The sequence below is a fragment of the Micropterus dolomieu genome, linkage group LG03 (genome assembly GCF_021292245.1).
Source record: "Micropterus dolomieu isolate WLL.071019.BEF.003 ecotype Adirondacks linkage group LG03, ASM2129224v1, whole genome shotgun sequence".
NCBI classification, from domain to species: domain Eukaryota; kingdom Metazoa; phylum Chordata; class Actinopteri; order Centrarchiformes; family Centrarchidae; genus Micropterus; species Micropterus dolomieu.
The window spans coordinates 1,960,616-1,979,821 of record NC_060152.1 but is presented as its reverse complement, the minus strand read 5'-3'; positions in this window follow the sequence as shown (position 1 = coordinate 1,979,821).

Below are 19,206 nucleotides of genomic sequence, written 5' to 3'. Positions count from 1 at the left end.
TTTCTGTTCGCAGACTGAGAGTCTGGCACACTTATTTGTTGAGTGTCCTCGTCTGTCAGCACTTGTGGAGCTTTTAAAACTGTGGTTTCAGCGTCTTGGGGAGTCTTTTTCTTTTAGTTTGTTTATCTTTGGCCCGAAGTATAGTGCTAAAAGGAAGTCGGTGCACACTTTGCTGAACTTTTTATCTGGTTCTGCAAAGATGGCCATCTGGCTGACGCGGGGGAGATGGAGAGCTGAATGTACATATCTGACAAGTGCATTATGTTTTTCTGTGTTTGGCTGACAGGTTTGGTGTGCTGGTTGTTTTGTGTTTTCTTAAGAAGTCATATGCTTGTTTCTCAATAATGCGATGAGGTGACTATGAGTTGATTTGTTATTCTGGTTTCAATGTTCAATAAAAGGATCTTGAAAACCTCTTCCCTTCTTCTCTCCCCATAAACCCTCATTCTCTCCTTTGTTCCTCATTGTGTCCCCCACCCCCTCCTCTCCCTTCCTACTTTATTCTGTCCTCTCCACCTCCTCTCTCATTCTTCGCAACCTCTTCTCTTCTATTCAATTCTTTTTTCTTTTCGCTTATCTCTTTCCTCTTTACATCTTTTTATTAAATTCTAATTCAAAGCTTTATTGGCATGAATGTAAAACAACAATATTGCCAAAGCTACAAATAAATTACATATGAAAAATTAATTTCATTAATTTCATTATATAAGTAAATAAAACATTGTGTTTGTGTGTGTTAAGAAAAAATTTAAAATATATATAAAATATAAAAAATAACAAAAAATAATATTAAAAATAAAAGTAGCTAAATAAAACAGTAAGTGTGTGTGTGTGTGTGTGTGTGTGTGTGTGTGTGTGTGTGTATTAATAGACAAATTAATAAACAACTAAAAAATCTGCATCAAATGGGAAATTTGAAAACAAAAAACAAAAAAAGGAAACAATTACCAAAATCTCAAACAATCAAAACAATAATAAAATGAAAATTTTAGAGTACAATTATTTAATATATTTATCAGCGAGTTAACACTGGTTGTCCTTAGTGTGTGGAATGGGGAGATATTTTGCTGCAATTATTTGGTATTCTGGCATTGCTCCCCGTAAATAGGGGAGTTTCTGTGTGTCTGAATTAGGGGTATTTGGGAAATGTTGCCTAAGTCTTTTTCTCTTAATGTTTTATATTTGGGGCTCTTTTTATTATGATCTCCTCTCTCATTCCTTTTCCCCCTTCTCTTGTCTTCTATTCACTTCTTTTCCCTTATCCATCTCCTTCCTCTTCCCCTCTTCATCTACAGTATTTCTTTCTTGATCTCCCCTTTCTCCTCTCATAAACTTTTCCTTTGTCTCCTTGATCTCCTTTTCTCCCCTCCTTGTCTACTCTCCCATCGTCTCCTCTTCTTCCTTCCTCTTTCCATCCCTCCTCTCCCTTTTTTATTTCCTCTCCACCTCCTCTCTCATTCCTTTTCCCCCTTCTCTCGTCTTGTTATCTCTATCTCCTCCTCTTCCCCTCTTTTTATTATCTGATCTCCTCTTTCCTTCTCTGCTTTCCCTCCCCTCTAATTCTCTGTTCCTCTCTTCTCTTCTCCTCTTGTCTCTGTTCTCTCTCCTTTTCTTGTATCTCATCTGTCCTTTATTTCTTTTTACCTCATACCTTTTTCCCTTTCTTTCTCTCTCCCGTCCTCTTGTCTTGTGTCCTTACTCCTTCTCTCCTATTTCCTTTCCTCCCCCCACTCATCTTTGTCTTGTTCTTTCTTGATCTATCCTTTCCTTCCCTCCTCCCCTTTATCCTCCTCTTCTTTCACCTTTACATTTGTCTCCCTGATCTCCTTTTCCTCTTCACCTCCTCTCATCATCTATTTCTCTTTCTTATATATTCCTTCTCCTCCCTTCTCTTGCCCTTCTCTCATTTGTTGTTTAAATGATTGTCTGTCTGATCAACAAACACCAGAAGGACAGGAAGTGAAGTGTTTAATCCAGAGAACTAAACGTAAAGACGGTTCACTTCATGTTCAGTGCTCAGATCAAACAGAAGAAATAATTTACACACATTCGCCTATAAATTTAAAATCACGCCATCACAGCAGTGAACACACCACCATCTCCTAACTCCGCTGTAATATGCTGAACAAGATGCAGTCTTGTTAACCGCAGCTTTGAAGATGATGCAAACATGATGGACAACAGAGATGGCCGATTTCAATGATTTCCTTTTAAACACTCACCAGCAGAAGAGCAGAGTTCATATAAATGAAGAGAGAAGCATTTATCAGAGGAACATTTGTTTCCCAAGGACAGACATTATTTAAGTCTTATTGCAGAAGCTGCAGAAGTGGATTTCATAAGAAGGACTAGAAATAAGAAATACGTTTTCTGCAGCAAGAACACAACGGTAGAGCTCTACCGTCAGCGAAATACTTGGGATTTTAAGCCACACAAATATCAATCAGTACACTTTAAGACCTGGCAGGACTTACTAAAACAATACTACTCTGTAGACTTGAGTTAAGGCTGAATTAATCAATATTGTTATATAAATAATCTCCACTGGCTGCAGAAAGAAGTGTGATTGTTTAGAATTCTATGAGATCATACAGTTTGTAATTCATAACTCACTAGTACGACTGTTTATCGTAATTGTGCATCTCCATGTTGTATACTCCTGATACGCATAACAGTAGCTGATGGACATTAGCATTTACCTTTGTTCATTTTCTGTAAATTCGTTTCAAATTTGTGTTAAATTTGGCTCTGAAAAAGCCACCGTACATGACCTGCCCCGCAGTAAACAGAACATACATACGGACAGAACCATAGTGCATCTTTAGCATTTAGCAGCTAAAGAGAAAGCTATTTCCCCTCAGGAGCTAGTGGAGACCAAACACAGTGAGTGAGTGAAAACAGAGAGAATACTGGACTAACATTCATGAGTCCATTGGGACAGACCGTCCTCATTAGAGGAATGGCCGTATAGGTGAGGTAGGTTATAGAGCAGCTTATTACGACACATATTAGTTTGCACTATTGCTCTTGTGGTTTTAATTTTTATGCACAGCTCCTCTTCTGTTTACCTTTGATTTAAATAATTTCGATGGTCGGGGGGCAGACACCGTCACTATAGGATTTTCACTAAGTAACTCCTGAAATGGAGGAGCAGAGAAGTGTGTTAGACTGCGACTCTGCGTAGGGTTTTGGGTGGGTAACTGCTGAAAAAGAAGGGCAGAGAAGTGTGTTAGACTGCGACTCTGCCTCCTGGTCTCAACTCTGGGTTGTCATGGATTTGGTCCACTAATAAACTTGGCCAGATTTCTAGAAATGAGACCTGCTCCTTCTTAAGTGGGATGGATGCCGTCTCTCCGGATCAGACCAGGTCTTCCCCAGAAAGTCTGCCAATGATCTACAAAGCCCACATCGTTTGCTGGACACCACCTCGACAACCAGCGGCGGAATGACGACATGCGGCTATACATGTCATCACTGGTCAGATTTGGCAGGGGTCCAGAGAAAACTACGGTGTCCGACATTGTTTTTGCATATGTACACACCGACTCAACATTAATCTTAGTGACCTCCGATTGGCGTAACCGGGAGTCATTACCACCGACGTGAATAACAATCTTACTGTATTTACGTTTATCCTTAGCCAGCAGTTTCAAAAAAGACTCAGTGTCGCCCGCTCTGGCCCCAGGGATGCACTTAACTATGGCCGCTGGCTTTGCTAACTTCACGTTTCTCAAAATGGAGCTGCCAATGATCAGAGTTGGTTTCTCAGCCGGTGTGTCGCTGAGTGGGGAAAATCTGTTAGAGATGTGAACAGGTTGGTGGTGACCCATGGGCTTTGAATGCTTTCGACTATTCCTCCTTCGGACAGTCACCCAGCCATCCCTTCCTGGCTGCTCAGGAGATGCCGGGGGACGGCTACCACAGGCTAACTCAGGCCGGCCCACACCGCCTACCGGGGACTGGCTAGCTACAGTAGCTAAAGACTGATCTACCAAGGTGCGTAGCCGGACTTCTAAATCACTGAGCCTCACCTCCATGTTTATAAATACACTACACTTATTACATGTACCATTACTGCTAAAGGAGGCAGAGGAGTAACTGAACATCTGACACACCGAGCAGCAGAAAGTAGGAGAGAGAGAGGGAGAAGGAGAAGCCATCGCTAGCTGCTGAGCTAAAGTCGCTAACGGCTAAGCTAAAGTACTGTAGCGTTAGCTACCAAAACTTTTGAACAACTATGAGATTGAACAGCAGTCACCAAAAGATGGAAAGAAGTGTGAGTGCTTAGGCAAAATTACTGTAAGAATAAGTGTTTAGCGGACAGTTGGCCGCTGTAATCTAACAAATTTAACTGCTATTTAGCGAGAGCAGCACAACACGCTACCAACACACAAGCACCGGAAACGGAAATGAGTCAACACGCTTACCGCAGTACGTCAGCAAAGTCAAAGAGTGTAGAGCCACACAGAGGAAGGACAGATAAATACGTCTATTTCCCAAAAACAACCTCTTGATATGACGCTAGGCACATGCATTCAGCTTTTTTGGTCGACTATGGTCATCCTGTTGAACCGCTGTATGGTCTTGGCCACCATGCTGCAGCTCAGTTTCAGGGTCTGCAATCTTCTTATTGCCTAGGCCATCTTTATTTAGAGCAGCCATTCTTTTTTTCTCGGATCCTCGAAGAGTTCTTTGCCATGAGGTGCCATGTTGAACTTCCAGTGACCAGTATGAGGGAGTGTGAGAGCGATAACACCAAATTTAACACCTGTGACCTTGTAACACTAACGAGTCACATGACGCCGGGGAGGGAAAATGGCTAATTGGGCCCAATTTGGACATTTTCACTTAGGGGTGTCCTCACTTCTGTTGCCAGCGGTTTAGACATTAATGGCTGTGTGATGTGTTATTTTGAGGGGACAATTTACACTGTTATACAAGCTGTACACTCACTACTGTAGCAAAGTGTCATTTCTTCAGTGTTGTCACATGAAAAGATATAATCAAATATTTGTGAGATACTGTATATCATTTTGTGACACTTGACAGTTGACTTATTTTGTCATTTAGGTAGGAGGATTAAACAATGGGATGATAATGTTGCTCCAAAATTGCTAGATGTGGAAATAAGTACAAGCAAGTTTGTTAACACATTTAAATTCTTTCATTAAAAAGTATTTTCTTTCATACTACTTAGAGCTGACTTTTAAATTAGACATTAGTTATTTCTCAGAAATTTTGTGTGATGCTCTGTTAATTCTCTTCAGTTTTTGAACTGAATTGCGGGACAAATTGATGTGCCTGATGTAAAATCATGTGAACTGCAATTTCAACTGTATTTACCAAGCCAAAATTGCTGCACTTCCCAGCAATGTTCCTGAGGGGGTTAGCATGCAATCTTTAATCTTTTCTATTTGACCTTTCTAATACATTTAGCACATGTAGCTGCTAAATTAAATGATGCACACCATTTTGCAGATTGTTTTGTCTGCTGGTTTCTCTTTTATGTGATCCCCCCTTTACTACTTTACTGCTTCATCACCATCATACAACCATAATCGCATTAAAAATCGCCCTCTCTGGTGTTGTTGCCATTATGTACATGAGTTAAAATGTGCCCTATTGTTCTGAGGCAGCCAGGTGGAAGAGCAGAGGTGTTTCTTGCACATTATGAAGACGCTGTAGGTGTCGGCGGGTGATGGAGCCACACAGGCCACCGGCCCGGCTGACGTGATGGGAGAGACAGGCAGGACACCAGCTCTGGGCTTCATTACTCGAGCTCCATTAAGCATCAAGCTTAAATTATACCCTAATACCTGTTGTCACGGTGATGCACTGGACTGCGAACGTTTTTCCAGGCCACGGGGGCAAAAAAAACGGCCATGCATCACTGCAGGCACCAAGACCACACACACACACACATTGCAGGCTTTCTGCATCAGTGTTGCTCTGAATGCATACACAAACACATGCACACACACACACACATTGTCTGCATGTACATAGATGTAGTTCAGCCAGGCCTGAAAAATGAAATTTAATTTGAGCAGATTTTCAGCACTTTTTTCTTCCCATGATTGTGTTCTCTTACAGTTTCTCCTTCCACATAAACATAATCGTTCATGACATGAGCCACACATACAATCTCCTCACAGCCATGTGATGTCTCCGTTTAGAGGAGCATTAGATGTGAGTAAATGATGAGTAATATACAGTAAAACATCAGGATTAAACCGGGCTATCGTTGCCGAGAGGCTGCAGTGTTCATAAGAGTCACAATATAAAACAGCCCTTTGATTTATCTGCTGTTAGTCTTACCAGCAGTGGAGCTAAACATGTCAAGTTTAGAGGAAAGGTCAGGGGATCACAAACATTGCAAGGATTCATCGTCTGGTGATCATAAATATTCACTCTAAATATTAATGGTTAGGTCCTGGCGTATTATTGCCATTGTATTACGAAGCAGGTGAAATTCAAAGATTAAAATCACAAATTTAGAAGAAAAGAAGAAAATTTGTCTTTTCCGAGTGTCAGTGCAGACATAAGAGAAGAGGTAAAGCTTTCAGACAGAGAGGCAGATGTGAGGGGCTGCAACAAAGCCACTTGAAACCTTGTGTCACATCTTTTATAAATGTCCAGCACGTTCTCATTCTCAGGGCATCAAATACCTATGGTTTGTCACATCCTTCTGTGTTTGGTACTAACGCACATGGCAGCCTTTAGCTTCATAGTTCAATGCTAAAAGTAGACCTATTATGAATAAAAGAAAAGACAGATTAAGGAGTTCAGAGCCCAGAGTTTGTTTCCCGTGTGAAACAGAAAGTCAACATGCGGAACAGGCAGACTGAGCGTTGCTGTGCGCAGCAAATGACCAAATATGGAATACCGGATCAGTCTAGCTCCGTCTGTCGTAGAACGGAGCCATTGGTTGAAAAAGCTGTGAAAACAGAGCGTTCAGAACAGGCTGAGGTTTTTGCTCACAGGAATTTCTTTACTACTACTACTAATACTTTGACCTAATTTTTTTTAAGCTTTGGCCATGTTTAAGATCCAACATCGTAACATTGTAGATACGTCATAAAATATGGAAAAGCATAATAGGTAGTAGTTATAGAGAATGTAGTTATTTTAACCCAAACAACGATCTTTTCCTAAACCTAACCATATAACCTACCTAACCTATGTATAATATTATTATATTATATATTTTTTCTTGCTTATTTAGCCGTACACCTGCAAAAACATTTCCAATGGGGTACCCAGAGCTTAAAAACCAAGTAATAATAAGTGGCAAGTTGGGATGAGAACGGGTTGAAATGTCTGCAGTTATTACACAGTTTTTTATGCTTTTACTCTTTGAAGTGTTTCATAATGCTGGTTGGTGAATGTAGCAGTTATTAACATCTGCATATCCTACAGAGTACAGAGCTTTTAATAACACAAGCGCATCTGTAAAAATTTGTGTTATTCCGATTTTTCGTTCTGTAAATTTGTGTCTTTAACCCTCAGAGTTTTTTCTCAGAATATTACTCCCCTCTCCCGGTTCTGTATTTTTTATTTCTTTTTTATTACCTACAATGGCCCTAACATGCTGTCGTAACTTGGCCTAGTATCTGTGGAGATGTTTTGTGGGTATGGATCTCTGCGACAATAAAATGACAGCATCTGTTTTTACCCAAATCTAGTCATGAAAGTGTTTTTAAATTTAATAAACACAATCCGAAAGACCTCAAATCTGACCAGAATAGACTGGTGTATGTGCTTATGTGTGCTTTTCTGTCTTCATGAGGTGTGCTTTGAGTTTTAGATGTGAGTGGGAACATTTTTGGAAAGTGAAGACATTTTCTTCCAACCCAAAGTTTGTCAAGGGACCTTGAGGGTTAAGATGTGGGTTACAGTTATATTAGGGTTAGGGCTGTATTATGTCAATGAGGGTCCTGACAAGGAGGACGAGTATGTGTGTGTGAGTGCGTGTGTGTGTGTGTGTGTGTGCGCACGCGCGCTGCCACACTCACCCAGTCTGTTTTATCACAGCTCAGTCTTTCATCTCTGCAGCAGGCCTGAACGCAGCAGACAGACTGGGTGACACTGACACCCAGGGGTCCCTGAACACATCAGCACACGTCCTCCACACTTCAGCCCAAAAACCCTGAATTCCCCCGATACCGCCACGTCTGTCACACACACACACACACACACTTATTTCACACAGTACAGAAGACACACGTCCTCTCTTATCAGCGGATCACCTCCACTCCACTTAAGAAATTGTTTGTAAGTTTTTTTCTTTCACTAAATGAAATTTTCAGTAACAATAAACTTACACCAAATTACTGCCATTTAGATTTTCTTGATAATATAATATAGCATAAATGTTTGAAAACGTTTACAGTCCTGTAAAACCACTACTTGTTTTGACCGTTTGGACTTGAAGTGCACAGGACTTGAAAATAAACCTACTCAGTTTGATTGATTTGATCCTGATTAACTACAGTAGCTGAAACAAAGGAAAGCTGACTCAAAAAGACCAATTAGAAAGCTAAAAATACATCAACTGCATGATAATAAGATAAAGTGAAGTCTGCTAGCAGCACAAAGTCTAAAAAATTTCCCTGGGATTGAACATTATTAACTCCTTCTGTATTTGATGATCATTTTGTACTGTGTGGCAACTTACTGCTCCATTTAAACACATACTAGCAACCATCAGAGGATGATACCCGGGTCTCTTTGCTGGGAACTATTCTCATTCCTCCTTTGCAAACATAACTGTGCTGCACCAGCAACATGAATAGTATGTGCCTTAGCTGTTGTAATCTACTATGGTGCAGACAAGATACACAGAGGTTATGTGCATAGATGCAGACAGTAACACAGATGAAGTATAGTTTGTGTTATTTATTTGCATATGCAGTGACACTTAGATTTGAGATGAGGTTGGCAGTCCAATAACAAAGTTGTAAATCGATACATGAACAGGTGAACAGTCCAAAAATTTGTTGTATAAATCCAAACAGAGACGACAAGAAACACGAGGTATAATCCAGAGACACGGGACATCACAGGAATCACAGATAAGACTATCATGAACATGAGTAGGGACGCTGGTGAACACAATAGTGAAACAATGAATTGGCAACTAGACACTAGTGAGACAGAGACTTAAATACCTGAGGGCGTCAACCTAGAAACACAAGGACAGGAAGTAAAACAAGACAATGACACCAGGTGCAGACAAGCCACAGGAAACACCAACCCCTCCGAACCGTGACAGTAGCTGTTGGGATGGTTTCCATTCTGTCATGTGTTTATTACAAAAAGACAGCAGACGGTGGAATCTATTAACTGATGCAGTCTGTTCTGCTTCTCGCTGGGTGCTGCTGTCTGAAGTTGATCTTCTTGACAGTGAACTCTCAGGCTGAGTATGAATGTTTGTTCTTACATGTTATTGTGTGCATACATGCAGGAACTGCTATTTGTGTAGCTCGCTAAGTATCGTGGTGGTTGTCTCCCTTGTTTTGTTTTAAATATATTTTCCGACAAGCCAGCTAGATTTCACTTTGGTTCATTTGGCCCCACACGTTGTCCCTCTTTTGTTGTGGCTTCAGGCCCCCCATTTGGCTGTGCCTGTATCTAATATCTCTTAACTCTTAAATCTCTTAAATAACTGTAAAACGAAATAATAACTTGATTTACTTCTGCTCAGTAATGTCAGTTGTTGCTGTCCCCTGGAGCTCAGGGTTGTAACAATAATCAACGCTGTCAGTGTGACAGACAGACTTAAAATGATGAACTCCCATTTAAGATTCTGCGCTTCCCTTAAATGCTGCAGAAAAGCACTTTGGAGGAGAATAATTTGGGGGGCTCATCCTGGCAGTCCAGCACACGAAGCCACCTGACTGCTCTGTGGGCAGCTCGGCATCAGGCTGACAGGGGGGAAGCGGGAGCCTCCATAAACTGGGTCGCAGAGGGTAAAACCGCCTGAGGGCAGCTTGGCTGACACCCCACATCTAAATCAGTGCGTAAAGCACCGGTACACGACAAAGAACTACTGGGGGAAAAAATGCAAGAGAGGAGAAAATGCATGCATTATGTGTTTTAATATTCAGAGTTTGGAGAGTGGATGAGATCAGCGCGGTGGAGCTGAGCCATTTGGCTTCCCTTCAAAGCAACGGACGGACGAAGGGTGTTGACCCGCCTGGGTTTAGACAGAGCTGCTTTTCAGTTTGCAAATGAATCCTCACCTGAAGGTCGTAATTCAGTGGCAGTGAAACACAGTCAGAGAACTTCAGTCTGTTTGTTCCCAGCTGAGGATAAACTAACTTATAAAATCATTTCATTTTATTTAAAGAGGTCATTTCAGGTTCAAAATCTTATTTAAGGGTTGTACCAGAACAGATTTACAGGTTTAATTTTCAAAAAACAACATATTTTTGTCATACTGCACATTGCTGCAGCTCCTCTTTTCATCCTGTGTTGAATGCTTTGTTTAAGCTACATCTTGTCTCTAAATGATCTTTGTTGGGAGTTGCACATGTGCAGTTCCTAGTGAAGGATTACTAGCCAATCAGAAGCAGAGAAGGGCGGGCCAATGAGAAGCCGGTAAACAGCTTCGGTTCAGCTGTATATATTCCCCTTACCATGGACTGGAGCAAGAGTTTCAGAGTGGTGAGTTATTAATCTGTAACAAAAGTATCTTTCATCCATAAAGTTTTAACTGAGCTCTGTCTCTACATCACAGTAACAACTTTATGTCCACTGACTGCCTGGAGGGTAGCTAGTGTTTGGAAGGGAGAGGAGAGGCAGCAGGCGGACGTCTTGTCACTGTCTGCTGCAGCTCATAATGTTTTTCCACCGGTGTTTCTGAGGCGTGTTGGACTGGCTGCTAGGCAAGCGTTATGACGCGTGTTTTCTTCACCACAGGGATGAAAGGGAAGCGGCTGGACTACAAACGAGCTGTTTTCAAGCAGTTCAGAGCAGAGTTGTCTGTGGGAGATGGGAACTCCCTTTGGACTGGACTTTGGGCTTTTTCACTTTGCAAACATATTACATGCACAAAAAGGGTATATAAATATATAAAAATAAAATCTATATATAAATAAAGAATAGAGACAAAGCCAAAAAGCAGAATACCACCTCTTTATGTCACTTTAGAGGGAAAGACTTATTGTGGCTTAAAAACATAGTGGGATTTCCCCATTTTAAAGTTCATAAACATATCTATTACTTGAACTATTACTTTAGTTAATTGATGGTCTGTGTGCTGAGACGGACAGTTTTTTCTCTGTAACCCCACAACAACAAATGTCACTGATGGGCTGTTCCATCACTCAAACATGTAATTAAACACAAACATAAACAACCAACACGTTCTCATCCCAGGGCGTCACACATGGACGCTTGGTCAACACCCCTTGGCTTCACTTTTTAAAGTCCTTGGGTCAGAGATGGGGACTTGAGACTCGGACTCGAGTGTGACTTAAGTCGCACACACAGTGACTTCAGACTCGACTTGACTCGTCAGACTCGTCCTCAAAAGACTTCAGACTCGACTCGGACTCGAGGTGCGGGACTCGTGAACAATGTTCACTTTTTAGGAAACTTCCCTCCCTCCGTTACCTATAACCTGCCTACGTAACACGTAGCATCTGCTGCGCGACCGCACGTGAGAGAGGACAACAAACACCAGCAGCTGCTGCGCCATTCATCATAAACTTTGGCTTTAAAACTTTATAAAACAAGACCCAAACAAAGACGCGCTGAACGCAAATAGGTTTGTAACCTGTGGTGAGTAAACATGTTTAGCTCAGCATTGGCCATCTAACGTTAGCTTGCTTCAGCTACGAGCTACGGGAGGTTAACTCTGACTGTCGTTCGTTATGAAAAGATGAACTAGCGTTTGTTTATTTGCCAAACTTGTTGTGGTCGATTAACGTAATCATTAGGTCCCGCTGGCTGCCATCACGTTAATTATTGCCGTTGGCTGGAAAGAGGTTACAGGTTTATTGTTGATCATGTAACCTTACAGTTTTATTTAGTTATAGCCTAACATTACACTGGTTTGAGAGTGGGGGATGTGTTGGCTTACGGTAGTTTAAGCTGTCATTGATTGCATTGCACATTATAGTTGTGCTCTGTGAAAAACTGGTTACAGTTTATTGTTTTGAGAGTCTGGTGGTGTGTTGACTTACAGTAGTAAATAAGCTGTCATTAACTGCATTGCACATTACATGGTTGTGCTCTGTCAGTTAAAAACATGTTACAGCTTTTTGTTGACCATGTAACTTTACAGTATTATTCAGTTAACTTCACACTGGGTTTGAAACTCAACAGGGTTTGTTGCCTTACAGTATTTAATAAGCTCAGTCATTAATTGCATTGCACATTACATGGTTGTGCTCTGTAAATGAAAAACAGGTTAACGGTATTCCTTATAGCTATGAAGTTTTATTAGCAGCCTGGATTGTACGCAGCAGGTGATACGACATTTGTAATAACCACGAGAGACTTGAGACTTGACTTGGACTCTAGCTCAAAGACTTGAGACTTGACTTGGACTCTAGCTCAAAGACTTGAGAGCATCTCTGCCTTGGGTACACTTTAGCTTTGTTTTTGCACGTTAGGGCTCCGTGGTCAAGTTAGTAATAATAAATAGGATCATCTGGATAGACTTTTGAAATTAAAACTAGTGATTAATGTTTTGAAATGGCACAATTTGGTTAGGTTAAGGTAACAAAAGTACTTGGTTAGGTTTAGGAAAAGATAATGGTTTGTGTTAAAATAACAATTTTACTTAACTAAAACCAATCAATGTTGACTTTTAGTTTCACACGGGAAACAAACACTGGTCTCTTGGGTTTAAGTCTGGTTTCCCACCTCAGCCACCTCTTTATTCTGACTTTTCTGTTATTTATTTATATATATATATATATATAGTGCATTGAACTATGACGCTAAAACACAAAGAGTAGGTATTTGACACCTGCTAATGAGAATGGGCTGGAACAATAATACAGGGAGTTAAGTATGTTGAATTTAAACACTCTCACGCATGAACACATTTACATTAATCGATTCATCACTATATAAGTAAGTAATACTTAATAAGTAATATCAATAATTGAAATAATAACCATAAGTTGCAGTCCTGAAGGAAATGCACGTAATTAAATCTATAAAGAAATATTTTATTTACTCTTACTATTTTTACCTCCTCACTTTCTCTGCTGCATGTTGAACCCGAAGGGGCTGCAAACACAATCTCTACAAAATCACCGAAGAACAAAAATGAAAGTTTTGTTTTATTTCTTACACACACACACACACACACACACACACACCTATAAACCAAACAAACCATCAAACACAGCATTGATGACAAGTGAAGGAGGTGTGTGTGCGCTGAAAATGAGGTCAGCAGTGTTTCCAACACACTCCTCTCTGTCTCTCTCTAACCTTTAGAGAATCCTGCCGACGCTCAGATTAACTCTCACTGAGGGTAAATCCTGGACGACAGCTCTCACACACACACACGCAAAGTAATACCTCACACACACACACACACTCTCGATTTCTTTCTCAGTTTCTTACAGACACACACACACACCCTTGAGAATGCATAAAGTAATACCTCAAACACACACACAAGCTCTCAATCTGTCTTTAACTCTCTTGTGTACACTCAAACACACACACACACACACACTGCTGATCTTGTACCATCACTTTGCAAATGTGCATGCACAAGCTCTCACTCACACACACACACAAACGTCCTGAACTTTTGGGATCTGTGGGTAAAAAGCTGACTTGATGTGACGGGAGGTGTGCAGACTCGGCAGAACTGCGGTTCTGCAGATGGTTGATGTGAACTTGCAGCAGCTGTCAGATCTCTGTCAGAAAACGTCGCCGCGCTTTTTATTCTACAAGCTCTGCCTCATCCGACCCCCCCACCCCACACCATCCCACCCTGCCCCACACCATCCATCCACAAAAACACACCAACCATCTGAGCCACTCCAGTACTGTACCAGCTGTATAGCAGCTGCTTTGGTGGCACTAAGTGGAAGAAGGCAGTAACTGCTTGAAATGTGGAGGACTTCCTGCTTTTTCTGATCTAACATAACTGCATACATTTTTAAGCTGCGATTTCTTAAAATTACTTTTAATGCTTAAATGATCGTGTAAAGTTCAGCAAAATACTTTGAGAGTAACTGTGAAGGACTTTTATGAAACTATATGCAGGCGGTTCAACAAGTGACAACTGCAGGGTTCATCGGGTGAAGCAGTGAGTGCAGAAGAAATTATCTTTTTTCGAAAGACTGACCAACCTGTGCAGGGTGTACCTCGCCTCTCACTCAATGTCATCTGTTACTGGTTAACTCGCTTTGCAGCGTTTTTGTGAATTACTGTGGAACACGCATTCTCCTCGATTTAATCAGGTCAGATGGCCAGTGAAAACAAAAACAGACAACAACCAGACAGTTGAATATAGAAATGGACTGTGGTTCAGTTTTATAGGTAAACTCAGTCCTTTGACTTTGTGTCTAATTTAATCAATTTACACTGAACAAAATTATAAACGCACTTTTTTTTTTGCCCCCATTCATCATGAGCTGAACTCAAAGACCTAAGACTCTCTCTATGCACACAAAACGCCTATTTCTCTCAAATATTGTTCACAAATCTGTCCAAATTATCAGACAGCATGGGTATTGCACAGGTGTGCCTTAGGCTGGGCACAATAAAAGGCCACTCCAAAATGTATTGGCCTTTTGTGTACATAGAGAAAGTCTTAGGTCTTTGAGTTCAGCTCTTGATGAATGGGGGCAAAAAAAAGTTGTTTATAATTTTGTTCAGTGGATGTTACTGTTCTTACACCACAGTATAATTTACCTGTGGCTGCGCCACTATATTTGCTCATTTGTCAGGCTTTTATCCAAAGCAGCTTACATTTGAGGAACAACCTACAAGCATCATCAATGTGATAGATACCTGGTAAGAGATAACAAATAGTGCAATCAATACAAGAGAATTGTAAGGAGGTAGAAGAAGAAGACCACAGAAAGTCCATGTTAGAGGTTAGTGGCACGACCGAGAGACAGCAGCAACGTGGTCTAAAAAGAACAGCTGGTCATCAATCATGACACTCAAGTTTCTCACCACCCTGGTTGGAGTGAAGGTTGAGGAGTCAATTTTTAGTTTGATGTTATGATGGAGATAGATTGCGTGGCTGCAATGATCAAGAGTTCAGTTGCCCCATTGCATGGGGGCCTTGGCTCCCAAGCTTCCACGACACCTATGGCCCCAGCAACAATGATTCTGTCCCTCAAACCACTAAAATGTCAAATCAAAGTGGCTGCATGTGCCAGATTTTCCGTCCTAACTCAGCTCTGTAAAGATGTTCAGACACTCTCAGATACTTGGACATAGAGCAGGGGTCGGTAAATAAGTCTGGCATCGGGCCAAAATTTTTTCAAGTCATTAGATTGTTGATTGGACATTGTTTATTGATCATTTACAGTGTTTCCCCTAGGATGGAGTTATAATAGCAAAGGTGATCGATTGTTCATGTTTGCCTTTTGTGTGCAATATGAGAAACCTCCTCCCTTCTGAGGTGCATTTTATTTGCACATTAAAATCCAAAAAGAAACCTCTCCTCGTTAGCTTAAAAGGACTAGTTTGCATCACTAATTAGCTTTACTAACCTCAGCTCCTCCAGTCACCTCCGTCCTTTTTTTTTTCAGACTGAAACCTGAAAATTTAACCAGTCTGTATAGGACAGAGCTGCAGGCTACACCAGTTTACTCTTAGATTGTAACTGATGTTGGACAAGTAGGCAGTAATAAAATACAGCTACCAGTTACTTTCTATTGAGCTAATGTTAAGCTACATAACAGCCATAAAACGCAGCCTACTGCAGAAGCTTTCCTGCTCAGCTGCGCAGTCTGAATGGGAGGGGAGATGTTAGCTAACTTAGCGCTAACAGGCTTCACTTTTCCAGCAGGTGGGAAACAACAGACTTTTCTTGGTCGTGAGATGCTGACACGCTGCAACAGACAGTACATTTACTGCCAGAAAATGTGAAAAAAACATTTGTAACGCATAGTTTAATTTTCGTGGGAAATTTTAGTAGCGTCGGTCATGATTCAGGAGCGGCGGTGCACCACTGCTGAATGCATATAGAGGAAACACTGATTTATATCCCAACACCCAGTGTGTGTATGTGTGTGATTAGCTCAGTTGGTAGTGCTCATTACTCCTGTTCAGAGGGTTGCGTATTCAATCCTCACTTGTTGCTAGTATTGTTTTCTTCCTTTTTTTAACAGATTGATTGTGAAGAGATCGTATTACATATCATAATTAAGCATGTGCAGGAGTGTGTACATCCCGGCGATTGGTCCACATCAATCATGGACTCTTATTTTCATGTCCCCAGTATCTCCAGGCAGAGGAAAATCCTGCTTTTCTCATTCAGGGGAATCCGATCTCACGTTTGTTGTCAGAAGGCTTTTTCAAAGGTGTGCCAAGCAAGCCAGAGACTCTTGAATTGAACTTTTCAAAGTAAACGCTCTCAATTAAACACGACAAAGTACTGCTGCAAAAATGATCTTGCGCTTTTATTTTGTAAGCACAATCACTTAAGAGGAAGTAATTATGTGAGTAACTTTTGCTGTCATGACTGAGATCTGTTTCAGCACCAGCTGCTATTGTATTTTTGTTTTTGCCGCCATCAAAGTAATCTGGCCAGATATTATTGCTGGCGGGCCACCTTTGGGCTGCCTACTGACATAGTTTGAACCCACAACCTTCTTGCTGTGCGGCAACAGTGCTAACCACTGCACCACCACGCCGCCCCATGAAATATTGTTGTTCTACTAAAACAAGTTACCATGAAAGAAAGCTAGAAAACACCATATGAAAAGTATTTTAACTTCTGTGTATAAATCAGACCTTGTAACCAAGTAATACAAGAAGTCCTAATTTTACACACTTTCTCAGTATTGACTGCTAATTGACAAGACAAACTATTACTTTGTTTGTAACAGTCAGACCTCCTTCAGCACTCACTTCACCTCCGCACTCCTCCTCCACCCCTTCCTGATCTGATTATTCCGGTCGGCGGTGTGTCTGCTGCCTCTCGTCATTATAAACCTGGATTTTTGTGTCGGAGCATCAGGATTTTCCAGCTCAGATTCCCACCGAGGAAGATGAGGGACGTGTTTACCAACTGCACACACACACACACACACACACACACGCCCACAAACAAACCTTATGAAGTGCCTTCATGACATATTCATACACAGAGAGGGTTAATGTGATGCTACAGCAGGGGTTTTTCTCCTCAGAATGTGCCCGTAAGAGACGTGCAGACTTCTTGCTAACACACATGCATTCAACACACATGCATTCAACACACATGTATACACACACACACACACACACACATCATGCACATACAAAAGAGGATTATTGTTATCACACACTCACACATATGCAGAAAGCTTAAAACTGTTTTTTTTTAATTCACACAGTAAAGTACACATATCATGACACACATAAATACACACACACACACACACACACACACACGTATCCCCTGTGTAGTCTAATCTCAGGGAAAGGGGAGCAGGCTGAGATGCTAAAGCAGCAGCAGCAGCAGATGAGGATTTACAGCATCGTCTTCCTCTTCTTTCTCACTTCACTTCTGACTCCTTCGCAACACACACACACACACACACACACACACACACACACACACACAGCTGCACACACACAGCTGCACACAGAGCTTGTTCAGCAGTGGAAAAAAACCCAGAGCTTATTCTGCACATGCACGAAATGTGGTCTCTCGGTCAGGAAGACTCGTACATGTCTCCCAAAAGCAACAGTGTGATTGTTATTCCCCAGAGTCAGATAAGAAGACGGATATCTGTTTCATCTTTGTGTGACCATCCAGGACTGCGACGTTAGCCTAGCTTAACACCAAAACTTAAATCTGGGGGAAACTATTAGCCTAGCTTTATCAAAAGAGGAAAAATACACCAATAACTCAGAGTTAGACAGTTCAGGATGGAGCTCAAACCTGGCAACCACACGATGCCAACAGAACTTTAGAGATGAAGAATTTTAACCTCTATGATTGGATGTTTCTTACCTACATGCACATTTGGGCTTACTGTTGACTTCTTATGTTTATGTATATATGTCTTATATGTTTATGCTTATGTCACACACACACACACACTTTTTCCTCAATGTATTAGCTATTCAGATTCAGACAAATATTATTATTGATCCCATCGTTTGCAGCTTACCCTGTCCATACATACGCAAACTCACAGGCAAGGTAGTTACATTTCAGAGGTACAGTTCACATACCTATATTGTGCAGTACAAGGAATTACAAAAAACAATAAATAAAATAAAATAAAAATCTTTATAGTTACATAACCGAGTTTAAAAATATAAAATTAATTATAGCCTATTATCATAGCCTGATGGCAGAAGGAATAAAGCACTGGACAGAGCGGGGTCAGGTTAGCTGATAATTATATTTGTTTTCTGGACCAGCTGTTTCTCCCAGAGGGAAGTCTCTTTGCTGGGCTCTTATTATCTTGTAACAGATTTTCACAATTCAATTTTATTTATACAGCGCCAATTCAAACAGTCATCTCATTGCGCTTTTCATATAGAGCAACTGTAGACCGTACTCTGTGAGATATTACTTACAAAGACCCGACAATTCCCAATTTGGGCGGTTCTTGTCTTTCACAGACAATCCATTAAACCAGCGAAGAAATGAGAATGTTAAAAGACTTTGTATGAATGAATGAATGATAAAAATGACACAGAACAGTAGCAGAGACATGAAAAGAGTTAAGCTTCCACATTAGGTGAATTCTTTGTTGCCCATGCTTCATAACAAACTCTGTGTTTGCATTGAAATTAAGTGGAGAGTTTAACACTTCCTAAATATTATTAATATGCCATGTAAGGGCCGTAGCTCTAGTCACGGCAAGGTGGGTGCATCAGCTTTGGCTCAGACATTTTAACAACAAAAACAGTAGTTTTTAGACGTTTATGTTTTTAATTTGTGACCCCTGATTTTCGATCTAGCACCATCATCCGGTCAGCGTTGGTTTATCTACCGAACGTTTCACTTTACAATCAGCAACTGTCCGCCACTTAACATTGTCCAAC